This window comes from Triturus cristatus, chromosome 7 (genome assembly GCF_964204655.1).
Source record: "Triturus cristatus chromosome 7, aTriCri1.1, whole genome shotgun sequence".
Lineage (NCBI taxonomy): Eukaryota > Metazoa > Chordata > Amphibia > Caudata > Salamandridae > Triturus > Triturus cristatus.
This window is the reverse complement of record NC_140590.1, coordinates 1,551,260,831-1,551,281,628: the sequence shown is the minus strand read 5'-3', so window position 1 is coordinate 1,551,281,628 and position 20,798 is coordinate 1,551,260,831. Positions and strand designations below refer to the sequence as shown.

Below are 20,798 nucleotides of genomic sequence, written 5' to 3'. Positions count from 1 at the left end.
GATGCCGTGCCCTCGTTCTCAGGGATATATTGAGTAATACCTGCCCCCACCATCTCCCGATAGACCTGATCTTCTAGGAGATCTGGGTGTAAGTGCCAAGTTTGGATTGCGGGGTTCAGTTGGGACCCATGAAACCTTAGAAGTAGTGGATTATGGTCTGACAATGTTCTAGTGAGATATTCACTTTGTTTAACTACCGCATGTATGTCTGGGGAACACAGTGTCACATCTAGCCTAACATGGAGTTCGTGTAGTGCTGAGAAGCAAGAATAATCACGCTCCCCCACTCGGATGAAGTGCCCGCCAGGTGTCAACTAATCCCCACCGAAGTTGCCAATCCCTTCTGGCCTTTGAGACTTTATGGGTAGGTGCATCAGGGAGAGGCGGATGTGACCTATCCAAGGAAATATCAGGGATAGAGTTAAAATCCCCACCCATAATCACTAAGCCAGTCAGATAAGACGCCAGCTTCCCAGACAGTTGAGTAAATAGGCCGTCTGTTCCATGTTGGGCGCATAAATACTACTCAGTACCACATCCCTACCATTAAGGCGGCCCGCAACGACTACATATCTCCCATCCGGGTCTGCTAGCTGGTGCACTGGTTGGAAAGGCACCCCTGCCCTGCCCTGACCCAAATCAACACTCCTCGCGCGAAAGCAGAATACGTTGTGTAGAAAATCTGACCCCTCCATCTACGCTGCAGGGCGAGACCCTCATGGCGTGTGATGTGCATTTCCTGGAGGAAAGCGACTTGAACTCCTCTGCGCACTAAGTAAGCATGTACCTTGTGCCGTCGCACCTTTGTATGTATGCCCCTAACATTCCATGATAAACATTTCAGTTCAAGTAGTGACCCCGTGATACAACATTGTACAGCACCCGAATGAGCTCCCAAAAGTGTTACGCTGAGGCCCCTGAACTACCCAATACAAAGAAAAAGAAAACCCTGAACGACCCCGCCCCGGAACAGGCACTAAAACACTAGTCCCCATCCAAACTAGCTAAACACACTATACCCTCTAGTAACTACAGAGGATCAAGGGGGGAGGCGGCTGTGAACCAGCGTTATCACGTTAATGTACCACTAACAGAACAGCACCATGCCCCAAATAGAATACAATGTCCCCTCATCCGAGGGTGAACCACAACTGATACAAATCCCCCCACCCCTCCAGCCGCCCAGTAGCGCAAAAAATTACAATGCAGCACCAGTAGATCAAAGTAGTGGGCAAACAACACAGAAAGAGGAAGAATAAGAGCGAAGCAGAATTAGAACAATGCAATGGAGCAGTCAAATAATCTCATCAGCTGTTCCCGGGGTAATATGCGGCAATGTAACACTGGCAGCCTTGGACTCATCAGAAGCTGAACCATCCAACACCTTCACCCATTGTCCGCTCCAGATGACAGTTGACGATCCTGAAAGAGTTCCGACACCGCCTGCAGTGCAGCCGACCTCTCCTTCTCCATCTGGAAAGCTCTAGGCGCCTGCAGGACAGTGCGTCGTCGCCTTGTGCACCACGATCTTCGCAGGCGCTGTTCCTCCATGGCAGGTTCAGTGTGTCGCTCCGCTGGTCCGCGGCCAGATTTGTAGGATTCAATCCAGTCCCACGCCTCCTTGGGATCGTCACCAAAGTGAGTCTTGCCATCCAAAGCTATTCGTAGTTGTGCCGGAAACATCAAGGAGTCCTGCAGCCCATCTTCGCGCAAAGCCCTCTTGACCACCAGCCAGACACCGAAGGGCAGCAGCGCCTACCCCCGCAGCCCGTGAACCAAATGGGAGTGGCCGTGTCCCGTAACAGGGTGAGAACTGCACTTAATCTTCGCCCCTGTTGATTGTTTATGTGGCGCAGCGGGTCCCAACTCACGTGTCCCATCGCCACCCGCAAAGCCAAGAGCAGAGTCATAATTCACTGCGAGGGCGCGTGTCCCAACTCCCTCACAACGAGTAGTGCAGTGCACCAGCACGACTGGGGCCTGAGCATCTCTGCATCCAACACAGTTCTCCCCCAATCAGCCCAGTGGTTCCGTAGTGGCACTCAAAGTCCAGTCACTTCCCACTTAAGCCCGTGGGGTCACAGAGCGGAGGTCCCCGCTGTCGAGGCCTTCGGCCACAGGACAAGGCGCAGGGCCCCAAGAGAAAGCAATCCTAGATGTAGGTCTCTCACCCTCAGCAGGCGTAGCAGCATTTGCTCGAACCAGGGCACACAGCCGCACCACGCCTCCAGTTCATGCCCATTAGCGGGAGCCCCCTGCGAAACCCCCAGGGCTGGGGCCAGGAACTCCAACAGCGCCCCACCGGCCGATCGCCGCTCTCTGCAACAGCCAGAAAATGGCGGCGATCTCAAAGCAGATCGGTCCAACAGGCAGCAAATACCTTGTGGGCTGTGAATCCAGTTTAGGCCCCCCTCTGATTTCCCTCAAAACAGCAAGGCCCCGGTGCCGGCGCGGGCATCCACTTCAAGCCAGGCTCCAGGGACGCCAGGAGGCATCGGCGGGCCCCGCTGCAGCATGCGGTTCTCCGTGCCAGAAAAAGTCAAATCAGGTATCGCTCCTCGCAGTCGCCCCTCACAGGCAGCCACGGCCCAGCAGCAGTCCACCCAGCACACCTAAGGGCAATCCAGCAGGCGCCGAAATCAGCGAAGCCCACTCCGTAGCTGCCGCGGCAATCACTCCGGAGTAGCGATCGGCGCCATCTTGAGGGCTCCGGGCCGGCGCCTCCACGCCCACTCCACACGGACAGCACGGCTCCCCAGGTGCTCAGATCAGTCTGCAAACAGGGGGCCAGGTTCCCCCAGTCTCGGTGGGGCCAAGTACATACCCCCGGATCCGAGGCAGCAGAGCTTAAAACAGGATAATGAGCTGGGCCGGCGTTGAGCTCCAAGCTCACGCATCCGTCGCCATCGGCTCGTTAGCTACGCCCCCTCGAAGCAGTTCTGATACTTCTGATGCTATCCAGCACATGCTTCCCAATGTTATGAGAACTTAGAAGTCAACTAGACACCAGGGTTAAGCAATTCATCTTTAAAACCTCTGTTCATTCTGTTTGTTTGAAGGTGATTTACTCTTTAAGTAAACTCACTGAACTCATGGCTGCGGTAATGAAATCCCAAGCATTATTAATCTCACTTTCAGATTAGGAGGAGTTGACATCTGTTGCACAAAAGCTCAAAACCAGTGTATGAGACATATCTCTTCTGTTCATTCATTGATGCATGGAACTCTGTCTGTGTATCACCAGCAAGCAGAACCATTACCATTCACTAGAAAACCGCTGCATCGAATTGAATCATGAACGACGGAGACCTATCTGAAACCTAAGAGATATAAAATCGAACTGCAACATAATAACTTGTGCATTTGTAGAGTGCACTGTCACCTCAATGGGTGAGCCCTTGGTGCTTGTAAAAGGTAACCAAGTATATTCTTACCCAGCTTAAGAGGACATTTCAAGCCGGACAGTTTACCATCTGGCAATCTCTCCCTCATGGAGTTAATCCAGTAGCATTGGTAACTGGGAGATGTGGGGGAAAGAATAAATTCTCCAGATGGGATTTTGAGGAATATCATATGCGAATTGGTGCTTCCGCACTGGTTGCAGTATGTTTTGCCTGGATATTTCACTCAGAGATTCAGGCTGATTTTCGCGGATCTCATTATCACAATGGGAACAGTAGCTCCTGTTACAAGTCCCATCAGTATTATCGGAGCACTCATTTGGCAATAATTTTATTGCCTTCAGTGAGATAGCACAGTGCATGGACCTACCAATATTCAATCGTATGACCATGAGGTCAAACCCAGATCCATAAAGTGGATATTTTAGCCACCAGACTGAGAAAATGCACCAACAAGTAATTCTCCATTAAACTATGTCATTCAATCCTTGACACCCATGTTGTGTCTATGGTCCGCACATCCCATGACAGCCCTGCCTATTTATATATATACTCCTATCCGCCCTCTGAGAACTTCCTTGTGGCAGTTCCACCTACCATAACCCCCTGACCCAGTTATGCATATTCACTCAACTTCTGCCTTCTGAAACAAAATCTCCTCCTCCAAGTGGTCCAGAATGTTGAAGCCAAGACTAACAGATAAAATGGATATTCCCAGCCACAAAATCAATACTCTAACTTCCCATGAACATCCAAGTCACATTTAAGATGATCTGTCATAGCCACAAATTCGGCTAAAAGGAGGTGGTAAAATATCTCATCAATAAAATAGGTTCCTGTATCCTTGGATGCTCCCCATACTCATCTGACAAAATACTGCCTAAGTAACTCAGAACATTTAATACTTCAGAAATATGCAGACTCTACGCAATCTGAGGTCCATGATGCCAAGGAACCCAGTTTAGTGGTCATCACTATACAAATACTGTTCCAATCTGAGAAATAAACTAATTCATTAGTTGTTTTAAAGTTTAAGATTGGCCACAAGTCATTGCAAACACTTCTGTATTGAGAATTATGCTCTCCATGTACATAAACATGGAAATAGAAGGGGAATGCATATTCAAAACAAATTGTATATCCTGGGTATTGAATGGGTGAAGTAAAATAATTTGAGAACAGGGCTCAGTTCCATTCACTCGCAAAGGATCAATATAGGTTTGATTGCTTAACTAAAGGACATTTATACTTTAGTACATAATGTAGAATTATAACTAAGGCTCCCAGTTTTGTGGTGTTTTTTTTTTTTAAATATCTCCATCTGTATTTATCCATATTTATGTTTTGCCCATTTTATTGGTATTTATTCACATTCATTTTATGTGTTTAGAATAAATTGAGTCATAAAATGATATATATTCCACGCTGATAAAGATGCACTCATACTTTGATGCCTGTTGCATTTTAGCAAATTAAACAGCGAAATTTAACAAAACACTATATACAAATATATGTTAACATATGCCTGTATTTAAGGGAATCGATCCTGTTTTGAAATCCCCATTCTGTCTATCTGCTTAGCAGTTGGTTTGGAATTCATGAATGACAACAAAGAGAGTCACTTACAAGAAACACACTTTCTTTTATTTTTCAGCTTTTAAAAATAAATACAGACAGGAAATAGATCGTTTTCAGTCTGTATTTATCTGTAGAAATCAGTAAAAGTGAAAAACTGGAAGTCTTAATTATAACTAATGTTTAATAGAGTGCTTAGACCTAAAGGGATATTCAAAAACCCTCATAACCAAATTTTTTCCCACCTCAATGGTGCATACATCCACTAGCAAGGCTACAACCTTCTTTTCCAACTTCCATGTTATTGTTACTCTTTAATTTAAGTTCTTTCGTATGTTCTCCACGAAGTAGTGCCTATGATCCGGGGTCCAGCAGACCATGTTATTAATACCACAAAAGCCTTCAATAGAAACCCCCGATTTCTTTAAATAAATAGTATTTGTTCAAAATGGCAATCGTCGATCTGTGGCTTTACAACACTGAATATCAGAAATGACTTCTATCCAACGAAATGAAATACAGGTTATATATCTTTGAAGAATGTACCTCTGAGTGAGCACCAGTGAAAACAGAAATTCTGACCCGCGGACACACACATATCTCCTAAAAGCTATGACATGTCTAATTTGAAAGTACCTTAAGCTATAAACTGGGCCACTGGAAAATGTGTCTGTGCAGCTGAAGCTTTTATCACATAAATTCATTTTCCGCTCTTGCTACATAATCCATCCTCTCCAGCATGACTTTCAAGTTTTAACAAAAATTCCTGTTATATTATCAGGATGCTTGCTTCTGGTCCAGGGAGGACCTGGTCTGGCAATTCAGGCTGGACTGTTCCCATGGGGAGCAGGGTCAAGACTGATTTGCATATGGCTGGGTCTTAACTGGAATGGCATGGTGTGCAAAAAAGACAATGGGTTTAGGCCCAGGTGCAGTGGCGGCGTACGATATGGCGGAGGAGCATCACTACACTGCTTTTAAGCAGTGCTAAGTAGAAACGTAAAATGATAGTAACTTAGAGTTATTATCATTTTATCTTCGTTTCTTGCTGCTTTGCAGGTGGGTGGGTGGGTGGGTGGGCAGGGCTGCTCTGCTCTCAGAGCAGGGAAGGAGTGGTTTGCCCACTCCTAAGTGAGCAAAGACTGTTTGGTCGGCATTCTCGGGCCGCCCACACCAGTCATGCGCACTTTCCCCATTCTCCATGCAGGCTGCATTGCAGCGTTGTGATTGGCTTAGGGTAGGGAGCCTGTCTGCCTGCTTCCTGTTCCGGGAGGAGGCAGGAGTGCAGGAGCGGAGACGCGGGACCCGGCCTCAAGGTAAGGTTTTTTTTTATTCCCCCCTGAGTGACCGTCCCGCTACCCTCCCACATGACCCCCGCCACCCGCGAGCCATGTCGGCCGCCACTGCTCAGATCTCTTTAATAGGAGTGAATGTTTGACATTGTTTCAGCATTCCATTCATCAATTGTTCTTTTTGCATTTGTCGCCCTAAGTGGGAAGGGTATGCCCAGACGTCATTCCCGCACTCCCCATGCCACTGGAGGCGATACCCTGAAACTGGCCCCAGGATGCTTGTTTCCAGTCTAGGGAAGACCTGGTCTGGCAGCTCGGGCTGGACTGTTCCCTTGGGGAGCAAGGTCAAGACTGATTTGCATATGGCTGGGTCTAAACTGGAATGGCATGGTGTGCAAAAAATCAATGGATTTAGGACCGGATCTCTGTACTGGGTGTGAATGCTTGACATTGTTTCAGCAGTTTATCTATCAATTGTTCTTTTTGGATCATTATGATCAGGCATCTAAAGAGGTTACAAATGTGCTCAGGTACTCTTAAAACCCCCATCTGATGACATGATATAAAGACTTTTCTCTGCCGAACACAAAATAGTTATACACTTAAATGCAATTAAAAGAGCAGATAAAGAATTATTCCTTATTTTCCATGATTGTTTTTTTTTTATTACTAACACAAATTCATAATCACATTACAGACATTGTCCTCAAATATGCAAGTATTTTAGCAGGGTACCCAATCTCTAAAAGAATCAAACACAAAGCATTGCTTTTTAAGATCTTATGTCTTGAGCTGGAATGTACCTATTAAGGCACATACAAATACTGAATTGGGCTATACTGCAGGACTCTTTTTAATTGAAATAGTGTTGCATATTATGCATAAGTTTTGTTTTTATTTGCTGCATAGTTTAGTCTGACCTACCTTATAATTCGGTCTTCCACTGTTGCATAAATCCAGTGGACTGGGCTTTGAAATATCATAAAACTAGTTTTCTGAGCAGATGCTCTCCTCCTTCATATTTTCTCATTTCTGGCTGAACTTTATGTGCACTCCTCCCTGTGGAGCAACGAGTATTTTTGTTTTCGTTATCTTGTCTATTTTGGAAACTGTATGCCTGAATTGTGAACATGGTTTTTCCGCTTGGTCACATTGTATGTACGGGGGCAACCCAATTGTGCTACATTGCCTCTCGTGGGTAAGTCTGAAGCACTTTAGAATCTATTACATGCCATCTGATAATTCCTGTGTGGATCAGGATTTACCATACCCATCGGAATTATAAGTTTATCAGAAACACCACAGGATACTTACAAGAAAAAATGTCGGAGCACGGTGTTACGCCAAATTTGGCAACCCCATGCTCTGACTTTTTCGAAACACAGGGATGCTCCATATTTACAAAATATGGTGCACTTCTGCGTTTCCCCTAGCACAGGCGCTAAAAAAGCTGCCTAGCACCAGCGCAGGAACCCTTGCGCCATGTTGCAATGGTGCCTGCACTGCAGGCAATTGTTTTTGTGCAGGAAGGGACACCTTCCTGCACATAAACAATCAGTAATGGTGATTTGCTCTTTCTATGTCTGCTGCTGAATGCAGCACAAATAGAAAGAGCAGAAAACTGAAGGAAATTAATTATTTCTCCCCGTATTGCCATTCTAAGACTAGGTATTACCTGGCCTTAGTTTTTGGCACTGTCTCAGCCTTGTAAATCAGGGCAGCGTCAAAAAGCAATGGGTGTTGCAGAGGAACGCCCACAACAACACCCACTGACCGCACCTTTGCAGCAGCAGACTGCGGCAGAAAGGGGCATATTTAAAAGGTGGTTTTAAACTAGTTAAGTGGCTTAGCACCCACCACCTTGTAAATATGGGGAATGGCGCAACGCCATTGCAGCATCAGAAAAAGTGAAACTCTGGTGGCATTAGGGGCTTGCCCCCACATGTGGTATTTCACCCAGATATTTAACCTGTTGGAAGCAGGCAAATTCTCCAGTTCAAATATTAGGAAAAAACATGGTGGGTCAGAACTGAAAATCGGAATACCACATATTACTCACCAAAAAGTTAGAATACCTCTAACCACCTCATTCTAAATCAGGCTCCAAATGCAATATATAGGATAAAATACCCCTGCTGGACATTATAATCATATTGCACGTCACTGAGGAATTCCATGACCATACAGAGGAACGAGGCCAAAGGCAGAGTTCCTCTATAAAGTTATGCAACTCCTCAATGACTTGCAATATCCTTATTCTGAACTGTAGGGGGTACTTTATCACTTATAATGCATGGTCACACCATCACCTTTCCCACAACTACTTAAATCCATGGGGCAGATTTACAAGCCCCTTGCAACAATTTTACGCCGCCGTTGCGTAAACAATGCGCCGTGTTGCAACATATTTACAACGTGACGCATCTAGGGAGATGTGTCACGTTGTAAAGCCCTGCGCTACATTATACCTGCGTCAGGTATAATGTATGCAGGGTGGGCGTTCCCATGCAGGAAAGCCCCGGAAAAGTGATGCAGTGAAATCTACAAGATTTCACTGAGGCACTTTTACGACGCCACTGCGTCAAAACCTTGCGCCTGCTTGAAGCAGGCGTCAGGAGTGACACAGCATGTTAATAATAGGCATTCCTACCGATTGCTGGAGTTGCGAGGTACTTGCGGCACGACTCCAGCAATGCTCCGCCCATACGCCAAACAGATGTGTCACGCATCCGTCTATCCTTCCGCCACGGTGCGCCGCATTGTAAATGCGACGCATCCATGGTGGCGCAAATGAGCTGGCGCATCCCTGCTAATATACAGGGATGTGCCAGTTCTTGTAAATCTGCCCCGGAATATCTAGTGGAACATTAAATACATCAAAGAGCTGTTAGATATTTGTTGCAAAAAGATATTAGAATCCGTTAAATGCAAATCTGATATGTGTAAAGGTGAGCTTCTTTCTTACATCTACTTTTATGAGATACGTTTTATTTTGCAGGCATGACAGCTCAATAAGTTAATTGCTCGCTCCTGACATCTTCTGCGACCTACAGGTAAGGCGTGTGAATCCTGTTATGACCACCTCAGCCTACATTCGGCTGAGGTTGGTAAAATAGCTATATTGCGTTGTTAGGAATGCTAGCTTTCATATACAGTGCTTCAAAAATGCAAATGTGAGATTCAAAGCACTACACACAGGTTGGTAGCATAAACATGTGCCCTTGAGTAAGGAAACTATGAAGACTCATTGTTGCTGCTATAAAATCACTTACCGCTGCAAATAAAGAATTGGAAGAAAATAGCCTATTCTTCCAAGAATGTTGTTTGTTGAACGATTTTAAAGTTTCATTGCTTTGGATGCCATGACTCATGCTCAGAGTAAGTGACTTTGATTCATGTCGAGGAACAAGACTTTCCCTCAATCCACCAGCGGCCCGGGCGGTGGAATCCACGCGTTCTGAAAATAGCCGCGCCTCGATCAGCGCGAGGCTGAAAGGGAATCCAGGAAGCCGACGCGCTGATGTATTTCCGTGCCCGCTAATGGACCATCCATCGATCCGTTCGGATAGCACCGCTGCGCCAGCCCCGTGTTTTTTCAGGATTCGGTTTATTCTTAACTCGTTCTGCCGTTGTTAACCTCTCTTTGCTTCTGGAGGGAAAAGACGGTGCGAAAATGCGGCTTCTCTGGTGAATCAAGTCATCGTTCCAAACAAGTCGAAAATGAAAAGACAAGAAGGATATTTTTCTAGGGTGAAAAAATTGTGATCGCGTTTTATTAGTTTGGATTGAGCCTGGTAGGGTACAAAAAAAAGTTACCTTGTGCTCTTTCACACCATCTCTCTAGAATCTTGGTTCATATTTATTTATGATGTTCACGATTAATTCTTTTTTTTTAAATGCAGTAAAGCGCCCCCCTTTCGGCCTCTTTGGGACCCTATGCGTACATCACAGTATTGTAGTTGTAAATGTTATGTATATAGCGCTTACTAACCCTTATGAAGCGTTGCAGCACTTTGTGGCGAGTGGCATGCAGCCCGCAACACAAGATTAGAAAAAATGGAAACTAGTATTTTTTTTTTTTACATTAGTTGTGTTAGGTTTGTGCTCTTGAAATTCTTCTGTGTTTAGTAGAGTTTGGAGTAGGAACAGGATGGGGTAAGGGAGTGGATGTGTCCGACCTGTGTGATAGTGTTGCAAAAGGCTGGCTGTTTAGTTACAATATAGCATTTAGACTGGGAGTGTGCAAAATCGCATATTTTTTTTCTCCACAAAATACCATGAACATTACATAGAATTACGTTTTCAGAATGAAAGGATTGCTGGTAACTCAGGTTAGCTTTTAAGCGAGGCTGGCACCTTGCATAAAAAAGTCTTACAAGATATTGGCTATAGACTGGTTCAAGCAGAAGACATCTCTTTTGTGAGATATTTTGTGCATTATCCGGACTCTCGCGGGCTAAAAATTACACAAAATGATCTAACACGAAAATCAGGAATTTCGCTAGTGAAATTAAAATTACACCCAGACCTAATTTTGGCAACAAATGGTTAGCAACATTTTAAGATGGTGGTCAGTCTTTGTGAAACAACAAAGATGGCATGGTCACAACCTCATAAGATATTTTTTAAACGATGTGAGCTTCTCAAACCCAAAAAATACAAGCACAGGTAGTGGTGCATCGGTTTCGCCTATGACTATGTAGTGAATAAAGAGCTGCTTTCATCATTCATCATCTGGTAGAAGGAAAGAGCTCCCTGGCAGATAACACAGCAGTGGAGAGGATGTGACGCAGCGGCCAGAGCTGCTGACTCGACAGCTGGAAATGCCAGTTTGAGTCTCGGAGGCACTGCGCAACAGCCTGTGATTCTATGCAAATCACTTAATCTCTCCAAGTGATAAATTGTTATATGAATATGCTTCAAGAGTAAAAGTCAAAACTTTATGAAAATGTAGATCCACCAAAGTGGATGTTAACAGAATTTCGGCTGTGGGAAACTGATAAAAGCAAGTATTGATAAATGCAAGAAAATATGCTACAGCCAACAGAAATGGAAAAAAGGTTAGTGGCAAGCACAGGAACCAATAAGAAGCCAAGAAAGAGAGGAGGCGGTATGTAAGTCCCTTTTAAGTTGATATTAAAAACAATAGACTTCTCAAGACCAGGGCAAGTGCTGTGCAGGCGAAACCTGAAAATGGCAGCTAAAACAGGGCTCTGCTAGGCCAAGAACTTTCCCACTACAGTGCAGGTCTGGCAACATCAGCAACCTTCGTCATCAGCCTCACTCTCTGTCTCCAGTCTCTAAAGATGGAAACTCTAGGACAGAGCTTCAGGAATCAGGGAAAGGAAATGGCAGGGTGAATCTACGATTATCATGTTTCCCAACTGCTACTTCAGTGACAGGGGGAAAAAAACATCTGTGCAGAATTATAAAGATGGCCTCGGGAATTATGCGGCAGGAGAGGACCAAATAATGCAGCAGGGTTAATTAAATGATGTGGTAAGAAAAGGCAAATTATGCAGCATAATGTGGCATATTTTGTGATAGCGTTACTTCAGTATTTTGTCGTTTTTAGGTCGAGCATGCAAGACCTGTTGTAAGTTCTCTTGTGTTCTTAAAGCCACCCCCCTGCTTTCCATGTGTTTGTTTGAGTGTTCTTTAAAAATCCTTCCTTGCTTGCTTGCTAGCAGGGACTAAGGGGGTCATTAGGATGGCGGAAAACCCACCACCGCCAGCCGTGCGGTGGCGGGCCCTCCTCCATCCGATTGCCAATTTACCCCCGCTATTAGGGTGGCAGGGTGAATCGTCCTGCAAGCGTGGTGGGCGCAAAGACCGCCTGCCACGCTTCCGCCACAGGCAAGGATTGCCTGGCGGAGCGGACATGATCGGGGAAATGGTGGCGATGCCTAGCAGGCACCACCCCCCAGATTACAATGCTGGCGTCAGCCAGCCTTTCCACGGTGTTGGAACCGCCATGGAAAGGCTGGCGGGGATTGGGTTTGGAGGCCCGTTGCGGTCCCCCCTTGTCTTGAGGGGAGGTGTTGCTGCACTGGGGGGCATTTTCCTGCACTGCCTGGAAGGCACCGCATGGTGCCTGCCACGTAGTGCACGGAAATGCACAGCATTGTTATTTAACATTGCGTACGGTGATGCAGCCAGCAGCACCGTCCACAATGTTAAATAGCCAGGATGCGCCCGCCATACTGGCAGACGCATCGTAATTGCAGTGGTGGGACCGCCACATGACTGGCGGGCGGTCCCAACCACCGCAACGATGGCAGGCGGACTCATGTCCGCCCGCTATCGTAATGAGTCCCTAAGTACTGTCTCATTCCAGTATGGTTCCTTATCTGTTCTTTGGGGGACTATTTTTTTCTTGGTTTTCTGCTCTGTTACTGTTTGCCTGTGTTCAGCTTTGGCGCCATAGCTGCTTAGATGTAAATACAGCATTCCTTCCACCCACCTACTCTTAATGGCAAAGTTATGTTAGTGGTGGCTCTCACGCTGTGCCTCCTGCTCCGTTGCTTGTTTTTTTTTAAACCCTTTTTGCACTTTTCGATATCCACCATCACTTGAGATTTCTGTGGTAGGTAGTTGGTTTGGTTTTGGGCTTCCTTTTAAGGGAGATTGGGCTTGTCATCCTGTGTATCAGCATATTCAGATACTTTAAGTGCAGCATGTCCACAGGACATAGCAATACGGACCCTATATAACCAGGTTAATTTATGGGACACAATATAATGTACACCTCACCACACAGAGCAGTTCTACTCCACTTCACATACACTATATTTATTGGGAAGATAGCCACACCTTCCCTCTATTATCCGTATAGGACCAGCTAATTTGTCACTCCTCAGCTCATCATTGCCTTCCCAGGATCGGCCCTCAGATTTCACTTCTCTCGATGTAATTACTGTTATATTTAAAACAACATTACAATGATAACATGGAATTCACCTCTCCCCTTTCCAATTGAATTCTATAGTACCACTTCTCTTTCTTCTCCGGTTTTCTGCCTCCATCACTACATAATCAAGAAGGATTGGCAATGAGCCTATATAGGATGCAGGGTTAATTACATGAAATACTTTTATGCTGACTTAAGTTTAATCACCTTTTTATGAACTTTTTAAACCATAAATCTTAAAGGAATACGGCTTAGCCCTATACATTCCAATATGGCAACCCCATAAGAGATGTAGAATTCCCTTTTGTTTTCCTGTAATTGACATCAAAGACGGGTTTGACACGACCTATTAACATGGCGGATTAACATCACACCAACAGAGTCACACAATACTCAGGGATGTGACCCAGTGCTTAAGGTAGGGGTATTCCCTATTAGAAGCTAGTATAATGGCTCCCTTATTTATACCTTATTACAGCCACCTTGCCTAAACCGACCGGGGCACTACGCTCTGCCCCATTGCATTCCGACACTTTAAATCCCCTCCTCCTTTCTGGTTTATTCTCTTCCACTCTTGTTTTGTTGGCACGGGGAGAGCTGAGTCTTCTTATCCAACCCAACCGCCTCCCATTCACCAACAAACCACCCTCCATTGCATTACACCTTCCTGCCCTCCCCTTCACCACCCTACACACTCATGCCAATCATGCATGTGCAAAAAGACTGTGTCTACGTATAGATAAATGTGAACAGATTTATAATTCCAACATTCAACTATTTATGTGCTTAAATCCACTTGCTTACAACCTTATAGTCCTAGCTGTCTTTCAACAGAGCATGCTTGTGTTTTCCTCCTCTTTTGGAGCTGCGTGAACTATATGCACTCATCTGCCACGGCTGCCTGCATACAGTGCATGCCTGCGATTTACCTCTGTTGTCCATAAGTGGGCTCTAAGTAGCTTTTACCATGGCTGCTTGTACTTTGCAATTATTTTAGGAGCGGGTTGTGGGTTTATAGGGGAATAGGGTGGTAAGTCATTTAATTATAATGCATTTATTAATATTTTATATTTATTAAAATGTATTTAATTTATATTTTATAGTGTTAATTGTCAGAATTAATTTATTATTTATTAATTGGTTGTAAAATATTACTAATTACTTAATTGGCAATTAATTATGTGAATTGTTTCATTTTTTCAGGAGCGGAAGGTGAGGTTTATAGGGGAATAGGGTGGGAAGTATTTTTTTTATAATTAATTAATAATTGTTTGTTAATAATTGTTAATTAAAATTTAAAAATTGCAATTATCTAATTACTTTTAGATGTACATTGTGGGGTTTATAATGGTAAAGGGTGGGAAATAAATTATTTTAAATTAATTAATAAGTTGTTGTTAATTGATATTAATTTATTAATTTAAAATTAGTTATGGAAATTGTGTAATGATTTTTAGGTGTGGGTTGTGGTTTTTATTGGGGTAGAGGGTGGAAAGTAATTTATGTTGAATTATTTATTAGTTAGTTGATTATTATTTTTAAATCATCAATTGATAGATATGTATGGTAAGTGTTTATTTTTATTTTGTGTGTTGGTTTTGGTTTTACAGGGGTAATGTTTGGGGAGCAATTTAATTTTTATTTGTTTCAATTTATTTTTAATTAATAATATTTCTTTAATTGATAATTAATTATGTTAATTATGGAGGTCCTTTTAAAAAAAAATAATAGGTGTGTGTTGTGAATTTTGTGGTGTTATAGGGTAGGAAATGAAAAAGATTACATTTATGTATCAATTAATGTTTGTGTTTAATAAATAATTTCTATTAAACAATTGTTTTATGTTTGTAGATTTTTTTCTTTTAATTAAATAATCGTTCTAGGTATTTGTTAGATCTTTTTAACATTATAATCCGTTTCTATCTCTTGTGATATTTAATATTTTTATATATGTTTTATTTTTTTGTTTTTTAAAATCTTTTGTGTTGTTGTTGATATTTTGTTTGTTTTTAATTTTGAACTGACTCCAGTGGAAATAATAATATTTACTCCTCTGCTATCCAACATTTTCTTTATAGTTGCACTAACTGGAGTGGCAATAGTAATGTTACCCCTCTGCTATCCAACACTTTCCCTACTGTTCCACAAACTGGAGTGGGAATAGTATTTTTTACCCCTCCGCTATCCAACACTTTCCCTACTGTTATACTCACTAGAATGGGAATAGTAATTTTTACTGTCCGCTATCCAACACTTTCCCTACTGTTGCACTCACTGGAGTGGGAATAGTAATTTTTACCCCTCCGCTATCCAACACTTTCCCTACTGTTGCACTCACTGGAGTGGGAATAGTAATTTTTACCCCTCCGCTATCCAACACTTTCCCTACTGTTGCACTCACTGGAGTGGGAATAGTAATTTTTACCCCTCCGCTATCCAACACTTTCCCTACCGTTGCACTCACTGGAGTGGTAATAGTAATTTTTACCCCTCCGCTATCCAACACTTTCCCTACTGTTGCACTCACTAGAGTGGGATTAGTCATTTTTACTAGTCCGCTATCCAACATTTTCCCTACTGTTGCACTAACTAGAGTGGCAATAGTAATTTGTACTCCGCCGTTATCCAACACTTTCCCTACTGCTGCACTCAATGGAGTACAACATTTTAGTTTAAAGACTATTAAATATTTTAATGTGTTAATGTATACCATAATGTTTTTTATTCGATTTTATGTTATAAGTGTATTATAAGTGTATGTAAATATATATATATTTACATTACATTTTAAATATGTGTTTAAATATTTTTTCAATTACATTTATTTCTTATAGTTGTTAAAATGCATATTAACCCCTTCGACGCGCATGACGGAGCGGTTCCGTCATGCACGTCGGTTGCGCTGTGCGCATGACGGAACCGCTCCGTCATGGCCCCGCCCGCGCACAGAACCTTCAGCGCGGCGCGGAAATCCGCGCCGCGCTGAAGGGGTTAAATCTAAACAATTTTTTAAAAGTTAATTTTATTATTTAATATTTTTAACATCAATTTTTATATAAATAAAAAAATAGATCTTTTGTACATCTATGTTTTTTTCGATATTTTTATACTTACCATTATAAATATAGGATGTCGATATTTTGGACATCCATATTTAAAACTCGATATTTGTGTATGGGGATATTTTTGGCGTCGATATTCTATCAGTGAACCATGTAGCATAAGCCCTTCCACCCACCCTCCGGCCTAGAGCTACTTGTCTTTCAGTGTGTGGGCGCTCATATAATATAACTGTTTGAATTGCTCGGGTAATTTCCTGAAAAGATTCAATAGTTGGCTGAATACTTATGGACAAAGGAAGAAAGTCCAGATTCTACACTGAATCTGGAGTCCACGATCAATCCGGTAAATGTAATTCAGATAATGTGGGCAAACATTCCCTCCATTAAACAACATATTCTGAAGAGTAAGACCCATTTCCTAGGAGTTGCTGGACCTCATTTACATGGACAAGTTGGGCAGTAGGCATCAGCTACTGCACCCAAAACTACAGAAGTGCTGCCACCAGCCAGGACTATTGTAAGGGGATCGAGAGGTTTACTGCTTGCGAGTGCAGGGTTAGGTGCTCAGTTTAGGATCTACCTATTAATAGGATACACCAAGGATGCCGTTAAGGAGCACTAGATTTACAGTTCAGGGGTTCCTTGCAGTGAGCCCTCCCACCACCAGCCTCAGCATGGAACACAAAATACAAGGGATATTTGGGAACAAATGAAAAATGGCAGGAATGGAACAATGGGCTTAATCAGTTGGAAGCTTTCTTCCTTATGGATGATCTTTTCCGTTGCCCACCGAAGTTTCCAGTCAACATATCATGTGTCTCACTGCATAAACTCCAGTCCCATATTCCAGATGCTTTATTCGTACCATATATGACTTTGCTTTTAATCCTGGTTTCTATGGGGAACATATAATAGATTTTTGAGGTGGAATTGATATGTTCTCTTTCTTCCAGTTGAGAACCAACCTTATTTTCTATCTCAGTCATCGCTGCAGCCTTTCAATAGGCTTTTTGGGTACATTGTGTAGACCACATTCCCTTTGTTCAGTACAACCATCACTAGTAAGCACTAGTAAACTAGTTAACTGCACATGGTGCTCTCTTTAAACAACTAGTAAAGTCTGTGGACTGAAGGTAGCTTCCTTGTACAACAGACTTTATTTGTGAAATGAATGGCTTTACGCTTACTGACCAGTAGGAATGGTCACCTGTTGGACCTGGCCCTTTTTGCAGGGTCGCCCCAGATTGTTGCCTTCCTTTACTGAATCCATTTTTAGTGACATCAGTACTGCGCTCACCTTACTTCTGCAGTGATAAAGTGGTTGTGCTCTCCCTTTTAAACATGGTCAAATTGCAATGCACATGATTGGTTCATTTAATTTACTTATAATGCTCTAGTAAATAGTACTACATGTAACCAGGGCCTGTAAATTAAATGCTTCAAGTGGGTTGCAGCACTATTTGTCTCATCTACTAAAATAGCACTGTAAAAAATGTCCCCAGGCCTGCCTTTGCACAATCTTACAATGTTATTTCAACTGGTTGAAAAAACTCTTAAAAGTCCTAAACCTTCTTTTTGAATAATTATAAGCCACTCCTAAGGTAAGCCCTTAAGGCTCATAGGGCAGGGCGCATGGTATTTATAAAAGTAGGACATGTGTACGCAGTGCATAATTTGTAAATAAATAAGTGTGTGGCTCTCGTCAGGAGGTCACTGCAGCTTGCACCACACATGGCCCCTTCCCAGCACTGCCAATGGCAGTACCAACTCCACTAACCATCACACTCCTACAAGTGTGAGAATTGAGCCAATTCCAGGCCTCAAAATCTATCAGAATGGCTTGGGTGGCAGTCAGTAGTCATTTTTAATATATATTGGACTAATTAACAACTCTTGTTATCCTCATCTTTAAATGAGACAGACCGCACCTCCATGTGGCAGACTGTTACAAGCCCAGGTGTTGACAATTAAGTGCCAGTGCCAAACACCGATAACCACAGGTTCAAATTAAGCACTGTGTGTACGTACATTTTACATGCTCTGACAGTGAAAGTCCTTTTTCACTGTATCAAGGCTAATTCTTCCATAACTAACACTGGGTTACCTTATTACACTTAATAAGTGATAACTTCAGTATGGGAGCAGATAGAGAAATACTTCTTCCATTTATTTGAATTGTAATTGTAAATCCTCTTTAATGATACAGTCGGATTTTAGGCTACTATTCTGAAAATGTTATTTTTAGAAAGTTGGAATGTTTGTGTCTAAACCAAAGGTGCCTTTCTGCCAGTGTCTAGGGTCACATGGCTGTAAATGGCTGTCTTGTGGTGGGATGTGTACTTCTTTTGAGCAACGCTGGGTGGCCTTAGGGTAGCCATGCGCTATACAAATAGAATTTAATTCATTCATTCTTCCAGATAGGGGACAAAAAAAGGGCCTTGGGTGTGGCGAAGGGTGTTCCTGTCCTGATCAGGATGGCTTGGGGCTGTACCCTTACTGAGCTTCAAAGGGTAGCCTGAGAGCTGTACACACCCCTGCCAAACTTCTGAAGATGCCTACCCTGTAACTGGAAAATGCAGCCCATGACTGGGCCTGCCTGCCATTGCTTAACCTAAATAGATTGGAGCCAGACCCCAAGGAAGGGGAAGAACTGACCAAAACCAGTCTAGGGTCAGACAAAGGGGCTGACTTCCACACATAGGCTGGCACTGGGTATAAAGGTGGCACACTCAGAACCTCTCACCTTAACACTTCTGTATCTGTGGAGACTCAGAAGAAGTACTGCAGTGCTGTCTGAAACCTGAAGCAAGACTGGACCTGCCTGCCTTGAACCCAGGATTCCAGAGGTGACTCCAATAATCAGTTGGTTGACCTCCAGTTTAAGCTACAGAGACAAAACAAGCTTCCAGAGGCCTTCCCTGCAACTGCCCATCTTACCAGCACCAACTGGACTTGCCTTGACCCTGCTGCTTGCATCTGCTGGAGTGAGTCTTAACCCACAAAAGGTGCTTCCCCCCGAGATCCGTTGGCCAGTGTCAGAGTGTACGACTCCAAACAAAAAACTTTAGAAACTGGACTAATGTTGAAAATCCAGACATTCTGGGCTCTTTGTGATGAAAAATAACTGTCCCTGGTTTCCTCACAAACGTGAGCAGACTTCACAGATGCCAATGTGGGACCTGCATATGATGGCCAATGCGTTGTTCTTGGCTACAGCCGCCGGACTTCACTCACACAGTGCTCTTCATAATGACAGCAACTGGTCCGCATTTCACACCAACACAAAGGTCCACCCGGCAACCAGCTCCTCATGCCAACAACAATCTATTTGCGGTCCCCCGCAAAACTCTAACTGAGGCTCCTCACATGGAATTGGACAAAGTCAGTAGGTACACTTTCCACCAGGATGAATCTGGCGCTGTATCCAACCTGCGCTCCATTGAGGTCAGCCTGAACTTTGGGGCAGATTTACAAGCCCCTTGTGCCTCTTTGCGCCACCATTGTGTAACTTTTATTGACTCAACGGCGGCTCAACCAATGCGCCCTATTTACAACGTGACGCATCGAGGGAGATGCGTCACGTTGTAAAGCCCTGCGTCACATTATACCTGCGTCAGTTATAATGTATGCTTTTCATCGTTCCTACGCAGGAAAGCCTCGTAAAAGTGATGCAGTGAAATCTACAAGGTTTCACTGTGTCACTTTTAGGACGCCACTGCGTCAAAACCTTACGCCTGCTTGAAGCAGGCGAAAGGAGTGACGCAGTGTAGTGGGAATAGGCAACAAAATGCATTGCTGGAATTGTGTCGTGCTTGCGACACGACTCCAGCAATGCGTGACTTTTACCCCAACAGATGTGTCAGAATTTCTGACGCATCTGTCAATCGTTCTGCCATGTTGCGCCGCATTGTAAATACGGCGCATCCATGGTGGCGCAAGCATTTTTTAGGGTGGCGCAAGGAAAGTGATGCATCTCTATAGATGCGTCACTTTCTTGTAAATCTGCCCTTTTGACTTTAACCTGTTCCAGCAGGACCAGTTAACAGCGAATTGTCTTGTTGTGCTTTTTGACGCTATTTTTACACAAAACCTGAAAAAATTATTACTCTAGTTCCACTTATTGGATTTTTGACATTTTGGTGTTCTTTTTATTTAATAAAATGAACTTTATTTTTCTGGATCGGTTTGGGATTTTTCTTGTGTTGTGTTTTCCCTTTATTACTTAGTGCTGCATAAATACTTTACACACTGCCTGTAAGTTACGCCTGACTGCTTTTGTTGCAAGCTACCAGCTGGTTAAGCACAGGTTTATTTAGTGACTTTTGTGGTTCAGCCTGACAAAGATTGTTTTTACCATTATGGGGCTCTACCCCTCTCAACTAATAACCCAACTTCCCACAGCACCTTTCCAACACCTGCTATGACTGTGAAGAGTTTAGAAGTGAAGTTCGACAACTGTCTTTCAATATCTGCCCATGTCTCGGCAGTGGAGCCATCCTGCATTTGGTCAATTAAAATATTGAGAAAAATTATCCAATATTTGACCCAGGAAAGTTCA

General features: G+C 43.5%; 1 protein-coding gene across 5 annotated transcripts in view; it reads left to right on the top strand.

The window, feature by feature from the left end:
• LOC146812356 (delayed-rectifier potassium channel regulatory subunit KCNS1-like) overlaps positions 1–20,798 on the top strand; it is a 235,291-nt gene that overhangs the window by 35,664 nt on the left and 178,829 nt on the right. For all 5 annotated transcript variants that reach the window (XR_014966838.1, XM_085619351.1, XM_085619349.1 and 2 more), the window contains exon 2: positions 9,267–9,321. The gene's annotated coding sequence lies outside the window, so the exon portion shown is untranslated. The remainder of the gene's footprint in view (positions 1–9,266; positions 9,322–20,798) is intronic.